This window comes from Geotrypetes seraphini, chromosome 1 (genome assembly GCF_902459505.1).
Source record: "Geotrypetes seraphini chromosome 1, aGeoSer1.1, whole genome shotgun sequence".
Classification (NCBI taxonomy): Eukaryota; Metazoa; Chordata; class Amphibia; order Gymnophiona; family Dermophiidae; genus Geotrypetes; species Geotrypetes seraphini.
Window position 1 is genome coordinate 235,260,173 of NC_047084.1, and position 13,413 is coordinate 235,273,585.

Genomic DNA, 13,413 nt, shown 5'->3' on the forward strand with positions numbered 1-13,413 from the left:
ACAACTGGGCCAATTCCGGTTGGCCCAGACACTTCAAACCCCACCTGTGGGTGGGGTTTGAGCCACATGGGCCAATCAGGCCCTAAGGACAGCCATTCCCGAGATGGCTGGACTGTCGGACAGACAGGCTTGGCACCCGTCCGTCCGAACAATAACTTTTAAGGTATGGGGAAGAGGGGTTGTGGGGTTGGCGAAGGAGTCGCGGGTCGGTGGGGGGGGGGCTGATCGGGGGTTCGTGGATGGCGGTCGTGGGGTAGGTTGCGTCAAGGACAGGAGGGCCTGGGATCCCTCCTGCCCGTATTTTAGTGGAGGGTGGGTGTTAGAGGGTGTCGCCGGGCCAGGAGGGCTTGGGCTCCCTCCTGGCGGGATTGTGTGGGGGGGAGGGGGGTTGGAGATCGCTGAGCCAGGAGGGCTTGGGCCCATCGGGGAGGTGGGGATTGCGGGGCAAGAGGGCTTAGGCTCCCTCTTGCCCCGATGTCGGTGGGGGTTTGCGGTTCGATGGGGCAAGAGGGCTTGGGCTTCCTCTTGCCCCAATGTTATCGGGGGGGGGGGTTCGCGCTTCGACAGGGCAGGAGGGCTTGGGCTCCCTACTGCCCAGATTGTTGTAGGGGGCGGGGATTCTGTAACCGGTGTTGTTTTTGACAGACACCGGTTACAGAATCCAGCTTTTAGGCGAAGGACTGGTAAACCCCTGAGAAAGTCCCTGTAAACCCCATTAAAAACCATGTTACCAGGCATAGGAAACATCCTGAACAGTGTAGAAATCCTGTGCACAACTTTAGAAAGGAGCCTGTCCCTTTAAGAGTGTCCAGAGCTCAGGCAGACATTGAGAATGCAGGGTCCTTTAAGAGTTTGTCTATCCCTGCTAGGAGGGGGGCGTAGCTGGTTGCCGAGGCTCCCATTTGCTGAGCTTTCCTCGTCAGAGAAAGAGGAGAAACAACTTGGACAAGCAGTTGAACGGAAGCTGGGAAGGAAGCCAGTCTTTCCAGCTGACCCAGGGCCAGCACAAGGCAGTTTCTCTGAGGACTGGGAGATGGAGAAACTGGAAGCCAGCCATACCAAACCAGTCTCAGAAGCCCAGTCCGAGGACTATGATATGGAGTGCCAAGAGGACTATGTTTTGCCTGACTGGGAAGAACAGCTGATGGACTGTGAGTAGGTTGTTAAGCCAAGCAGTTTTTCTTCACTGGAGTTTTGCATTTTTGCCTTTTGTTTTAAAGCCTGCCAGAGTATTATGCTGGGGCATTGCGGGGGTCTAGCTATCCCAGGAACTGTAGAAACCAGAAGCTGAAAGTTTTGAGTTTTATTTTTGGAGCGGCTTGTGCACTACTCTGAGTTGTGCTTGGGGGTGAAGAAGTGAAACCTGAGCCTGTCTTTTGGGGAGGGCGGCAACACCTGTAGTGTATAAGCCTATCTCCTCCCAGCATATTGGGGATTCAGCTCTACCCAACAGGGCCACAGCCAGAGCCAAGGAGAGTGTTTTCTAAAGGAGAAGTGTTTGACTGTTGCACTATTATGTTAGGCCCCAGAGTGAGGCCAGAAGGAAAAGTTTTGGCCTTTTGTTTGTGGACTGGACTGAGTCTAAAGCATGGCTTGTGCTAAGGTGGAACTTGTTTGTTTCCTGATAAGAATGAACTGAATTCATAGAAGCCTTTTTCTTTTGCTCGTGCCATTTCTGCAATTGTGTTTGAAGTTTGTTTACCATTAAAGTGCTTTGCCTTATTCTACCAGGGAAATCTCAGTGTGCAATTCTTGGGAGGCATTGAATGTTGTGTTCCACCACCTTTATTCAAACTCTGGGACTGGGATTCAGAGGGGCAATTAGGACTAGCCAGGATCCTGTCCCACAACACATACACATTCTCTCTCTCTCTCCCTATCTCCATGCAGTCATTGTATATTAATATTACTGTATATCTGTTGTTCTCAACTCAGTCCTGAAGTTACATTCAGATAGCTCAGTTTTCAAGATAACCATAATGAATATGCACGGAACAGATTTGCAAATCAATCTCATGCATATTCATTGTGCATATTTTGAAAACCCAACTGGTTAAATGTGTCCCAGTGACTGGGTTGAAAACCACTGCTGTGTATTGATTAGGTATGTAATGCTGTATTTGAAATAAAAAAAAAATGTATAACATTCATAACATAGTATTCATTTTCATATAGTTGTTAAATAAAAACCTAGGAAACTCACTGAGATTCTGGCTGGGGTCTTATTAAAATGGACACTTGTCTGCTTGATACTAGGAGCCAGAGTTTTGCAGATCAGGTCTCATTTGTCTGACCTTGGAAAAGTCTGCCTGATCAGAAAGCCAAATTGCTTCCAGTCAGTCCACTTGCCACTTAAATGCTCCAGCCACTCAGAACTGAAGTAGCATAGTACTCAAAGAGCCATATTTACGAGTACTAAGCTATTAGTTGCTAAAAACACAATTAGTGCAGGCTAACAGTTGACGTGAAGGGACATAATCAAAAGAAACATCTAAGTCTGATTTGGATGTATGGTGCTATATGCCCAAAGTCAGCAATAGAAAAATGTCCATTCTCAAAAAATATGTCTAGAATATATATATTTTTTGAAAATCATTTATCTGGACATACAGACTGCCAGTATGTCTATCTTCATACCACATTTTTGACCAAAAATGTGTCCAAGTCCCAAATGCCCAGAACAAGACAATTTGGACATGGGAGGGGTCAGCACCTTAGACTTGGCAACAGAGCACCTTACAGGGCACTGCTGTGAAGTGCACAAAAAGGCTGCCACATATCTCATCGTAACTCCCTTATAGAATTTGGTGAGTCTTCCCTCCCACTCACACACACTATACCCACTTGTCTACAACCCCAATAGCCCTTATGGCTGCAGGTGCTACCTATATGGCAGTAGAGTAGGGTTTTGAGGTTCTTTGGCGGGCTCATATTTTCCACCATGAATGTAGTGGTTAGAGTTGCTTATGGACCTAGATCTTCCTCTCTATGGTTTATTAGCCTATCCCCAACCCCAGACTACTTAAGACACCTGTATGCAGCTCTATTAGGCTTTCCAATAGCAGGTGCTGATATTCCAGAGACAGGCATGTATGTTTGTATTCTCATATTTGTGGCAGTGTGAGGGGGTCAGTGATCACTAGGAGAGCGTGTGTGTGTGTGGGGGGGAGGGTATTTATGTTGTCTCTGCAGTGGTTCTTTAGTCACTTTGGATACTTTTCTGCCACTTATAGATTATCTAACTCACAATGTATAAGTTTCATCCAGAAAGTCTTGTGAAACATTCTATTATCCCTGCAGGACAGCTAAGTCTAGGTCGGCCCTCATTTCATCAAAATACCACCCTAACCACTCCTCCCTTTTAGCTCTGGGTGCAAAGTGGCAGTCAGAGGCCTAAAAAGTCAAAACGTCTGCATAATTATCGGCACCTGGACAACCTGTTTTTTAGGCCGTCCAAGTGCCAACTTGGGTAGGTTTTTAACATGTTTAAGTTTTGATTATGAGCCCCATAACATCAAGCCTTTTCTATACATGTATAAATGCTCATGCCTAACTGCATGGGTGCATATACTGTATATACAGTTATGCTAGTTTTCTATAAAAGAAAGTAGGTACCTACCTTCCTTTGTAGATGGGGAGCCCACTGTGCTTAGTAGTGGACTGGTGACCTTGGTTGTCATGCAAGCAGCATTGATTGATGAAAGGGAGATGGAAGGAGTGGGGTACTGGGAATGAGATTGGGATTGGGATGGTAGGAATGTATGTATGGATAGATAAGGGAAGGTGATTGGTTGTTTGCGGGAAAAAGTGATGGGTATCTAGATGGAAAAGATTGGTAGAAAAATGTAAGAGAGAGTTGTGATAGGTGAGAGAAAGAAGAGTGTGTGGATAATGTCAGTGGTTAAGTTTGGTGGGTTAGGAGTGTTTTGTTGTATTGGGTTTTGGGAAAGGGTGCATGTGAGGGTTTGGGACAGTTTTGAGAGATTTTTCAGGCAGAAGAAAGAGGGTTAGGTCGACATTTTTGTGCAAGGTACATAAGAACATAAGAACTGCCATCTCCGGATCAGACCTTCGGTCCATCAAGTCCGGCGATCCGCACACGCGGAGGCCCTGCCAGGTGTACACCTGGCGTAATTTATAGTCCACCATATCCTTATATGCCTCTCTTAAGGAGATATGCATCTAGTTTGCTCTTGAAGCCTAGGATGGTCGATTCCGCAATAATCTCCTCTGGGAGGGCATTCCAGGTGTCAACCACTCTCTGAGTGAAGCAGAACTTCCTGACATTAGTCCTGAACCTGTCCCCCCTTAGCTTCATTACATGTCCTCTAGTCCGTGTCAAATTGGACAATGTAAATAATCTTCTCTGCTCTATTTTGTCGATTCCTTTCAGTATTTTGAAGGTCTCGATCATATCCCCACGCAGTCTCCTTTTCTCAAGGGAGAACAATCTTAGTGTTATAAGTCTGTCCTCGTATTCCAGTTTCTCCATACCCTTCACCAGTTTTGTTGCTCGTCTCTGCACCCTCTCCAGCAGTTTTATATCCTTCTTTAGGTAGGGAGACCAATGTTGGACACAGTATTCCAAGTGTGGTCTGACCATTGCCCTATAAAGCGGCATTATAACTTTCTCCGATCTACTCGAGATTCCTTTCTTTATCATGCCCAACATTCTATTTGCCTTCTTTGCCGCTGCCGCGCATTGCGCCGACGGCTTCAGGGTCCTATCTATCAGTACACCCAGGTCCTTTTCTTGTTCACTCTTCCCCAGAGTTGCACCTGACATTGTATACTCGTATTCCTTATTCTTATTGCCTAAATGCATTACCTTGCATTTCTCCACCCATGTTTCTAACCGACACAAGTCGCTCTGGAGTTTCTCTCTATCCTCCTGCGATCTGATCGCCCGGCATAGTTTTGTATCGTCTGCAAACTTGATGATCTCACTGGATGTTCCTTCCTCCAGGTCATTGATATAAATATTAGGTTGACTTCACAGTGGAAGATGTTGTTCCTACCTTCCAGCAGCGTGCCAGTTTTTAAGAACAGTTGGGATGCTCATGTCGGATCTCTACGAGGGAAAAGGTCATCAGAGAGCGATTAACTAGGGGTTGGGTCAATGGAGAGGACAGACTCGATGGGCCTTGGCCCTTTTCTGCCATCACTTTCTATGTTTCTATGTACCTTTTTTTCACCAAGACAAGTTGATTGTTGAATCTGTATTTTGTAACCTTTCAGGTGGAGGGCAGCTTGCCACTGAAGGCTTTTCTTGTAGCAGTATAGTATGGGATGCAGCTGTTTTCTCAAGGCTTCTGGAGCCTTGGTGAGTGACCCTTGAAATTTTACCCTCCCCGCCCTTTGCAGCTGTTGTGCAGTGCCTGATCATCATCAAAGACCATTGGAGTGTTACTGCCTCAGATTGATGGCACTATGGAGACAGAAATAGGCATCAATTTAAAGAACTCTGGGTCTTGGTGGCTAAGGAGTGAAGGGCTGAATCAGGAACTGGTTAAGTGGAAGATGACAAAGGATAGTGGTCAATGGAGATCGCTCTGAGGAAAGGCACGCCTGTAGTGTGCCTCAATGTTCTGTTCTTGGGCTTTCCAGTCTACAAGTTCTAAGAAGAAGGACTGGATTCTGAAAAAGTTGAGGACACCAATGAGTTCAGGCTATCTGGCCAACCTTTTGTACTCACTAGTCAAGACTAGATATAGCACACCGGCTTCCAAGGCCACAATCTCCAGATGGATTCATAGGACCATTTTGTCAGCATATATTGCCTGTGGAGAACTGTCATCATCTCCATAAAAGTGCATTTAACTAGATGTGTGGCTACTTTGTGGGTGAAAACTTGGGCAGTTTCCCCCAAGAAGATTTGAAGGACAGCGACTTGGTCCACTCTGCATATATTTTCCAAGTTTTACAAAGTGGATGTAGTGGCAAGGGAGGACTCTGCCTTTGGGTCCTCAGTATTATAAGTCAGCACAGTGGTCCCACCATAGATTTCTGGGGCTGTTTTTGTACATCCCATATGTCCAGAATGACACACCTATTGCACTAGAAAAAGAGATTATGTTCTTACCTTGCTAATGTCTTTTCTAGTAGATAGGTATATCATTCTGGAGCCATGCCCTGTCAGTATCTCCTGCACTTACCTACTGTCTCAGTCAGAAAGTTTGAAGAGTCAGACCTTAAGGGTATGAAGAATAATCTATTGTTATAACAATCAGGGCTCTGTAATTTGAGCTCTATAAATGTTTCTGTTAGGCATGATTGTTTTGCTGTTTTGATTGTTCAACGTCAATGTTTAACATGTTTGTTATATTTTCAGAGCAGAACAGAGTTGTAGTTTGAGGAGTTTCCCCATACCCCTCCTTCACATGTGTTTATATATGGGGGCTGCCTGCTTTGGTACAAACTGAAGGGGGCAGCAGAGCCCTCTAGTGAAGGAAGAGGGATTCAAAAGTTGGAGTGGATTACTTCTGCATGGCTCATGTGCATGGGTATTTACCCATCTATCAAAAATGACACCCTTACCTATTATAAAAGATAGGTGAGAGTGTGTGTGTATGTGTAAAATTTCACATTGAAATTCAAAGCAGTTGCTAAGAAAAGAGCAAAAAACCCGAGGGAGTTCCTTTTTTGGACAAATTTTCTATTGAAAAGAGATTACCAAAATATCCTTGAAAGACATGAATAATATGAAAGGACCTTTGATGTAGAAACAAGAAAGATCCAAGGAAAGCAGTTGGTGGTCCATTTTCAGGCAAGTTTTTAGTCAGCTTTGAAAAGCAAATAGGAGCTGTTCTAGATCCAGAAATAGTTAACATTGATCCGGCTCCACTTTAACCTTCTAAAACTGTAGAAGTATAAATGAACTATCTTAAAATGCATTATAATCTCAAAAAAATATATAATGCAAACTCATCTCACTGCATTGCCAGAGGATATTGTAAAAGCGGTTAATATAGCTGGTTTTAAAAAAGGTTAGGACAAGTTCCTGGAGGAAAAGTCTATAGTCTGCTGTTGAGACAGACATGGCGTGGAAATCTGCTACTATTTGGGTTTTTGCCAGGTACTTGTAACTTGGATTGGCCTCTGTAAAGATGGGATACTAGGCTATATGGACCATTGGTATGACCCAGTAAGGCTATTTTTATGTTCTTATTCTACATGTTTCCTATTTTGAAAACCAGAGTTGACCTGTTTTCTAGATTTGGCATGTAGTTCATACTGCGCTAATTGAGCAAATTTGGAAACAATCCCAATAGAACAAGGTCATTAAGAAAACCAGAGTGTGATTAATGGAGCTGATAATTACAAGAAATATATCCAGGTACCTGGGAAAACTTCTGACTAGTCAAAAAGGCAAAATTCAAGGAACATATTACAGCTTATTCTGAACTTTGGCTGTCAGGACAATGGAAATAAAATGAGAATATAGAGGGTTTCAGTAAAAGTATGTAAAATTCATCAAAGCAGAAAACCATTAACATTTCAACTATGATATTTGTGGTATATTAGAAATATTGTTTTATGTTCAAATCTATTTTATTAAGCAGAAGGAAATACAACAGCAAGAATAACTATGGTTTACATTTTCATCAAACAACCGCGGAGGGCTGGACTCTTATGCCCTCCCCGGACCCACCTCACCCCCACCCCACAGCAAAGAAGCCCCAACCCCCCGCCCTCCCGTCCCATCCCCCCACAGATACAGAAACTCAGAGGCAGGGATCAGCAAAGACACTGAGAAGCACAGAATCAAAGGTGAAGTCTATTCAAAACACGGCTACGACTCTCAGGAGTCAAAATGTGCAAATACGGAGTCCAAGTGTGAACAAAGTCTCTGCTCCGGCGTCGAGAAGAACAGGCCAAATGGGAATATTGTTTTATTTTACGATTGTAACATAGTAGATGACGGCAGATAAAGACCCGAATGGTCCATCCAGTCTGCCCAACCTGATTTAATCTAAATTTTTTTTTTTTTTTTCTTCTTAGCTATTTTTGGGTTCCAACTACTGAAGTTCCGTCAAAGCTTACTCCAGTCCATTTATACCATCCCAGCCATTGAAGCCATCCCCAGCCAATCGTCCACCAAATGGCTATATAAAGACACAGACTATGCAAGTCTGCCCAGTACTGGCCTTAGTTCTTCAATATTTACTATTATTTTTTTGATTCTAGATCCTCTGTGTTCATCCTATGCTTTTTTGAACTCCGTCACTGTTTTCATCTCCACCACCTCTCTCAGGAGCATATTCCAGCATCCACCACCTTCTCCGTAAAGAATAATTTCCTTACATTGCTCTTGAGTCTACCACCCCTCAAATTATGTCCTCTGGTTTTACCATTTTCCTTTCTCTGGAAAAGATTTTGTTCTACGTTAATACCTTTCAAGTATTTGAATGTCTGAATCATATCTATTTTGTCCCTTCTTTCCTCTAAGGTATAAACAAACAGGGCTTCCAGTCTCTCCTCGTACATCTTTTGGCACAAACCTCCTATCATTTTCGTCACCCTCCTCTGGACCGCTTCAAGTCTTTTTGTGTCCTTCACCAGATACGTTCTCCAAAACTGAACACAATACTCCAAGTAGGGCCTTACCAACGACCTGCACTGGGGCATCAACATCTTAATTCTTCCACTGGTTATGCGTCTTTTTATATAGCCCAGCGTCCTTCTGGCAGCAGCCACCGCCTTGTCGCACTGTTTTTTTTGTTGTTGTTGTTTTTGTTTTTTTTTGCCTTTAGATCTTCGGACACTATCACCCCAAGTTCTCTCTCCCCATCCATGCATATCAGCCTCTCGCCTCCCAACATATACGGCTCTTCCGATTATTAATCCCAAATGCATTACTCTGCATTTCTTTGCATTGAATTTGTTGCCAGATATTAGACCATTCCTCTAACTTTTGTAGATAATTTTTCATGTTTTTCCACTCCCCCCTCGGTGTTTACTCTGCTACAAATCTTGGTATCATCAGTAAAAAGGCAAACCTTTCCTTCTAACCCTTCATCTATGTCATTCAAACATATTGTACAGAATTGGCCCCTGCACTGAACTCTGAGGGATTCCACTACTCACCTTTCCTCCCCTAAGTGACTTCCATTGTTACCTGCGTCAGTATGCAAGTCCTGTTATAACATTACTGTTTCAGTATGCTATTCCGGTAATCACTGGAGTGCGTTCCTTTGGGTTTTGCTTTGTTTTTGGGTTTGTTTGTTTTTTCTCTCTCCATTGCTTATTTACAACTAGAGATCTTCTTTTCTAACCTACCTTCTATACCTCTTTTGTAATCCGCTTTGAACCACAAGGTATTGCCGGAAGAGGAGTCTCTACTGTAATATAATATCACCTTGCTTCTGCTAGTCTTACTGCTTGATATCACTGTACTAAAATTATATACTAGCACAGATATGTTCTTGAAACTTTCAGCTCTCTTTTCTAAGACTGTGTCTAGGTATATTCCTTATACGTTTCTTCTTCGTCATTCTTGTGCTGTTTATTTGCTTTTAATGTCTTTAATGTGCTAATTTGCAAATTCTATCATAACAACTGTGTCTCGCCATACTGCTTTTCCAACTTATGGAGTGTAGTTTCTACTCACACTCGATGTCTATATATTATGCTTTTGATTGGACATAATGTTTGAGGTTGCCAAGGTAGATTTATATGCTGGCACAGACCCATAACTGATGTATGTATTCTACTTTTCCCTGATAGTACCTATGGCCATTACTTTTCTGTGGTCCTGTTATGTCACTTTTATGCAGTCTAGAAAATTTTTACTGTATTACGATATGTTATGCTGATTATTCACTATTGATGTTCTTAACTCGTTCCTTTTTTCTAGCTCTTGCTGGCTGGTTTTTCCTTTTCTCCTCTCTAACCCACAATGTGTTTTCTTGTGGGATGTTTTCCCTGCATGGGGAGCGGTAGCGTGACTGCAGCTCTATTTTGCTATTCCTGCACAGAGTTGACACCGGAGGAAAATACCCTAGAGCCATTGAGATTACTGATATGGATAATTCTTGTCATTATTGGCACACTTTTCAATGACATTTAACATAATATCACTGAATGTCAAGGGCCTTAATAATTTTATTAAAAGGAAGAAAATTTTGTCCTACCTAAGCTCCTCACAACCGGATATTATACTACTACAGGAAACCCACCTAAGTTCTACAGAGGCTAATAAAATACGCCTTCCATGGGCCCACTCGCCTTACTTCTCTCCTGCGTCAGGGAAAAGAAATGGGGTCCTTACCCTAGTCAGAAATAGATCAGATGTCACTGTTTTGTCATCTTCTCATGATGCTAGTGGTAGATGGGTCCAGGTTACCTTGAGTGTTAATAAATGCCCTGTATCTGTTACTAATCTTTATGCTCCAACGTTGGATTGTCCCGAGTTTTTTGAGGAGATTGCAGATCAAGTTGTGAATTCCAACTCTACTTATCATATAATTGCTGGTAATTTTAACCTGATTTTAAACCCATGCCTTGATAGGATCTCTACAGCAATATATAGACCAACGAAGGCGAGTGCTGCTTTGCTAGACATAATGACACAGCTTGAGTTAACCGATGCTTGGAGAACGCTTCACCCAAATGATAAGGAATACTCTTTCTACTCCCCGCCACATGGATCCTATTCGAGGATTGATATGTTTCTCATAAGCAGCTCACTACTTCAGTCTCTTACTGACTCCTCTATTAAAGAAATTTCCATATCGGACCATGCTGCTATCACGCTTACCCTGGACAACTTAGTACCCCCTATGCCATCCAAATCATGGAGATTTAACTCGTCATTGCTTTCAGAAGATGGATTTAAGGAGCATGTGGAAAAAGCTATCACTGAATTTTTTCTTTTTAATATTCCTGAAGATACCAGTTGGGGTGTCACATGGGACTCCTTTAAAGCGTACATTAGAGGAGTGATTATGTCGTTCAGCTCAATGGTTAAAAAGAAAACTACATTAGAACTTCAAAAGCTTAAATCTATGATCAAAATAAAAGAATTAGCACACCACTCTGATATCAACAACCCTCTTCTTATGGGGGAGTTGCAGAGATGCAGATTTCAATACAACTCCTTACTGAGGAAAACTGCTGCTCATTCTGTATTTCTACAAGCTGCCCACTATTATGCGGACAATAACAAGTCGGGTCATCTATTGGCCTCATACTTAAAGCATAAAAGCGAACGTAAAACCATCTCCTGCCTGACCCGGGTGGACGGCACAGATACTTCCACTACAACTGAGATATTACAGGAATTTAAAAACTTTTATGAAGTCTTGTATACAACTGAATCGCATCATAACGATGATCCACATGTATTTCTTGAACAACTCTCTTTGCCCCTTTTGCCCGATACGGATCATCATAAATTGAAATCCCCTATGTCGGCTGCCGAAATCACTGACATCATCGATGAGATGGCAACCAATAAAGCACCAGGACCAGATGGCATTACTGTCAAATTTTACCAAGCTTTTAAGACGACATTGGCCCCACATTTGCTACAGTTTTTTGAACACCTAGCATCGCAGGGGAAAGCAGATGGGACTTTTACTGAGGCGACTATAATTGTGATTCCCAAACAGGGCAAAGATCCTAAACTTGTTGGTAATTATAGACCACTCTCGATGATAAACATCGATGCTAAAATTTATGCTAAACTACAAGCTTCCCGAATACAGAAAGTTTTACCTCTGCTGATTGCTGAGGACCAAATGGGTTTTATGTATGGTCGCCAATCCTCCAACAACACACGTACCCTGTCCAATATTATATCTGTATGTCAGTCAAAGTCCCACAAACTAGCCTTATTAGCCCTAGAAGCTGAAAAGACTTTCGACAGAGTGGAATGGCCCTTTTTGTTCGCCACACTTACTAAATTTAGCTTCCCCTCACAATTTATTCAAATGATTAAAGTTTTATATTATGCCCCCTCTACTAAGATTTGCATCAATGGATGCCTTTCTGCTTCTTTAAGACCATCAAGAGGAACAAGACAAGGATGCCCGCTTTCGCCACTGTTATTCAACTTGGCTCTAGAGCCGCTGTTGACTGCTATCTGAACAAATGACTCCATTAAGGGATTTGGCTTTGAAACCATGGAGGTTAAACTATCCGCATATGCTGATGACATAATACTTTATGTAACTCCTGATTCAATTCCATCTGTCCTCAACGTGATAAAAAACTATGCATTGGTCTCTGGATACAAATTGAATACATCAAAATCTGAGATACTGCCATTGAACTGTGCTCAAGACAAACATGAATTGGACTCACATGGTTTTCTTTGGAACCCAACTAAGATTAAATATCTAGGTGTTTATGTGGGCCCCACTCTGGAGGATATGGAGCAGTACAACACAGACTATATTCTAAATACCATCAAAGACTCCATTCGGAAATGGTCACCTCTCAAGTTGACCTGGTGGGGCCGACTGGATACCATTAAAATGATGCTACTTCCTAAAATAAATTATATACTGAGCATGGTTCTGTCAGTCTAGAGGCTTATGGGAGATTATATCAATCTGGCTCTGGCATGGGAAGGCAGATAGACCCTTAGTGCAGGGAGACTGTGTTAAGTTTCCCTGATATGGTTTTAAGTTTCCCTGATTGAATCATGACTAGCTAAGAGGTGTTAATGTCTGATTAAGAGGGTGCTTAGGTCCAAGTGCACAGATCAAGAAACAAAGAAGCCAGAGACCTAATCCCATCACCATGCTTGCAGGTATTACACCCTCCTTTGTCAATTAAATTAACCATTGTCTCAAACAGTTTGCAAGTTCTAAACAGAAAGATACTGGGAGATATAATATTTTCTCTATTCAGAATAAGATTCCAAGGTATAAAAGCCTGCTCTCTGCTCTATCAATGGGTGTCTCTTTTCCTATCAAGCTATCAGGAGAGGGGTCTTGGCCCTCTCTCTTTCTATCTAGCTATCTCTTGGCTCTTGGCTTGGCACTCTGGTTCTCTCTTGAGCTCTCTCTATCTCTCTGTCTATCCTTCTCTTTATCTATGGAACATGAAACATCACCCCATCCCCCTCTCTCTCTCTCTGCCTTTCCCTGAAACTTCACACTCAATTCCTTCTGGACTCTGTAAGGCAGGGGAACTGCTGGGCTCTCTATTTAAGTATAATACTCTCTACTTAATTGTAATGATTATAAATATTGCTTTTCTGTAAGACTATTTCTATAATATATTCTTTATGCAAAAACCTCTGGCTGTGCCTCTGATTCTACTTCCTGGTGAGTCATCGGTGAGGGAACTGAACCTGGGACCTGGCGTTGGTCAGTGCGCATTTCACTTAACCCCTACTACCTAACATTGTGGGGGTGCGACCATCCTTACATTTTATTAAACTGACATTTTGGGGGCTTTGTC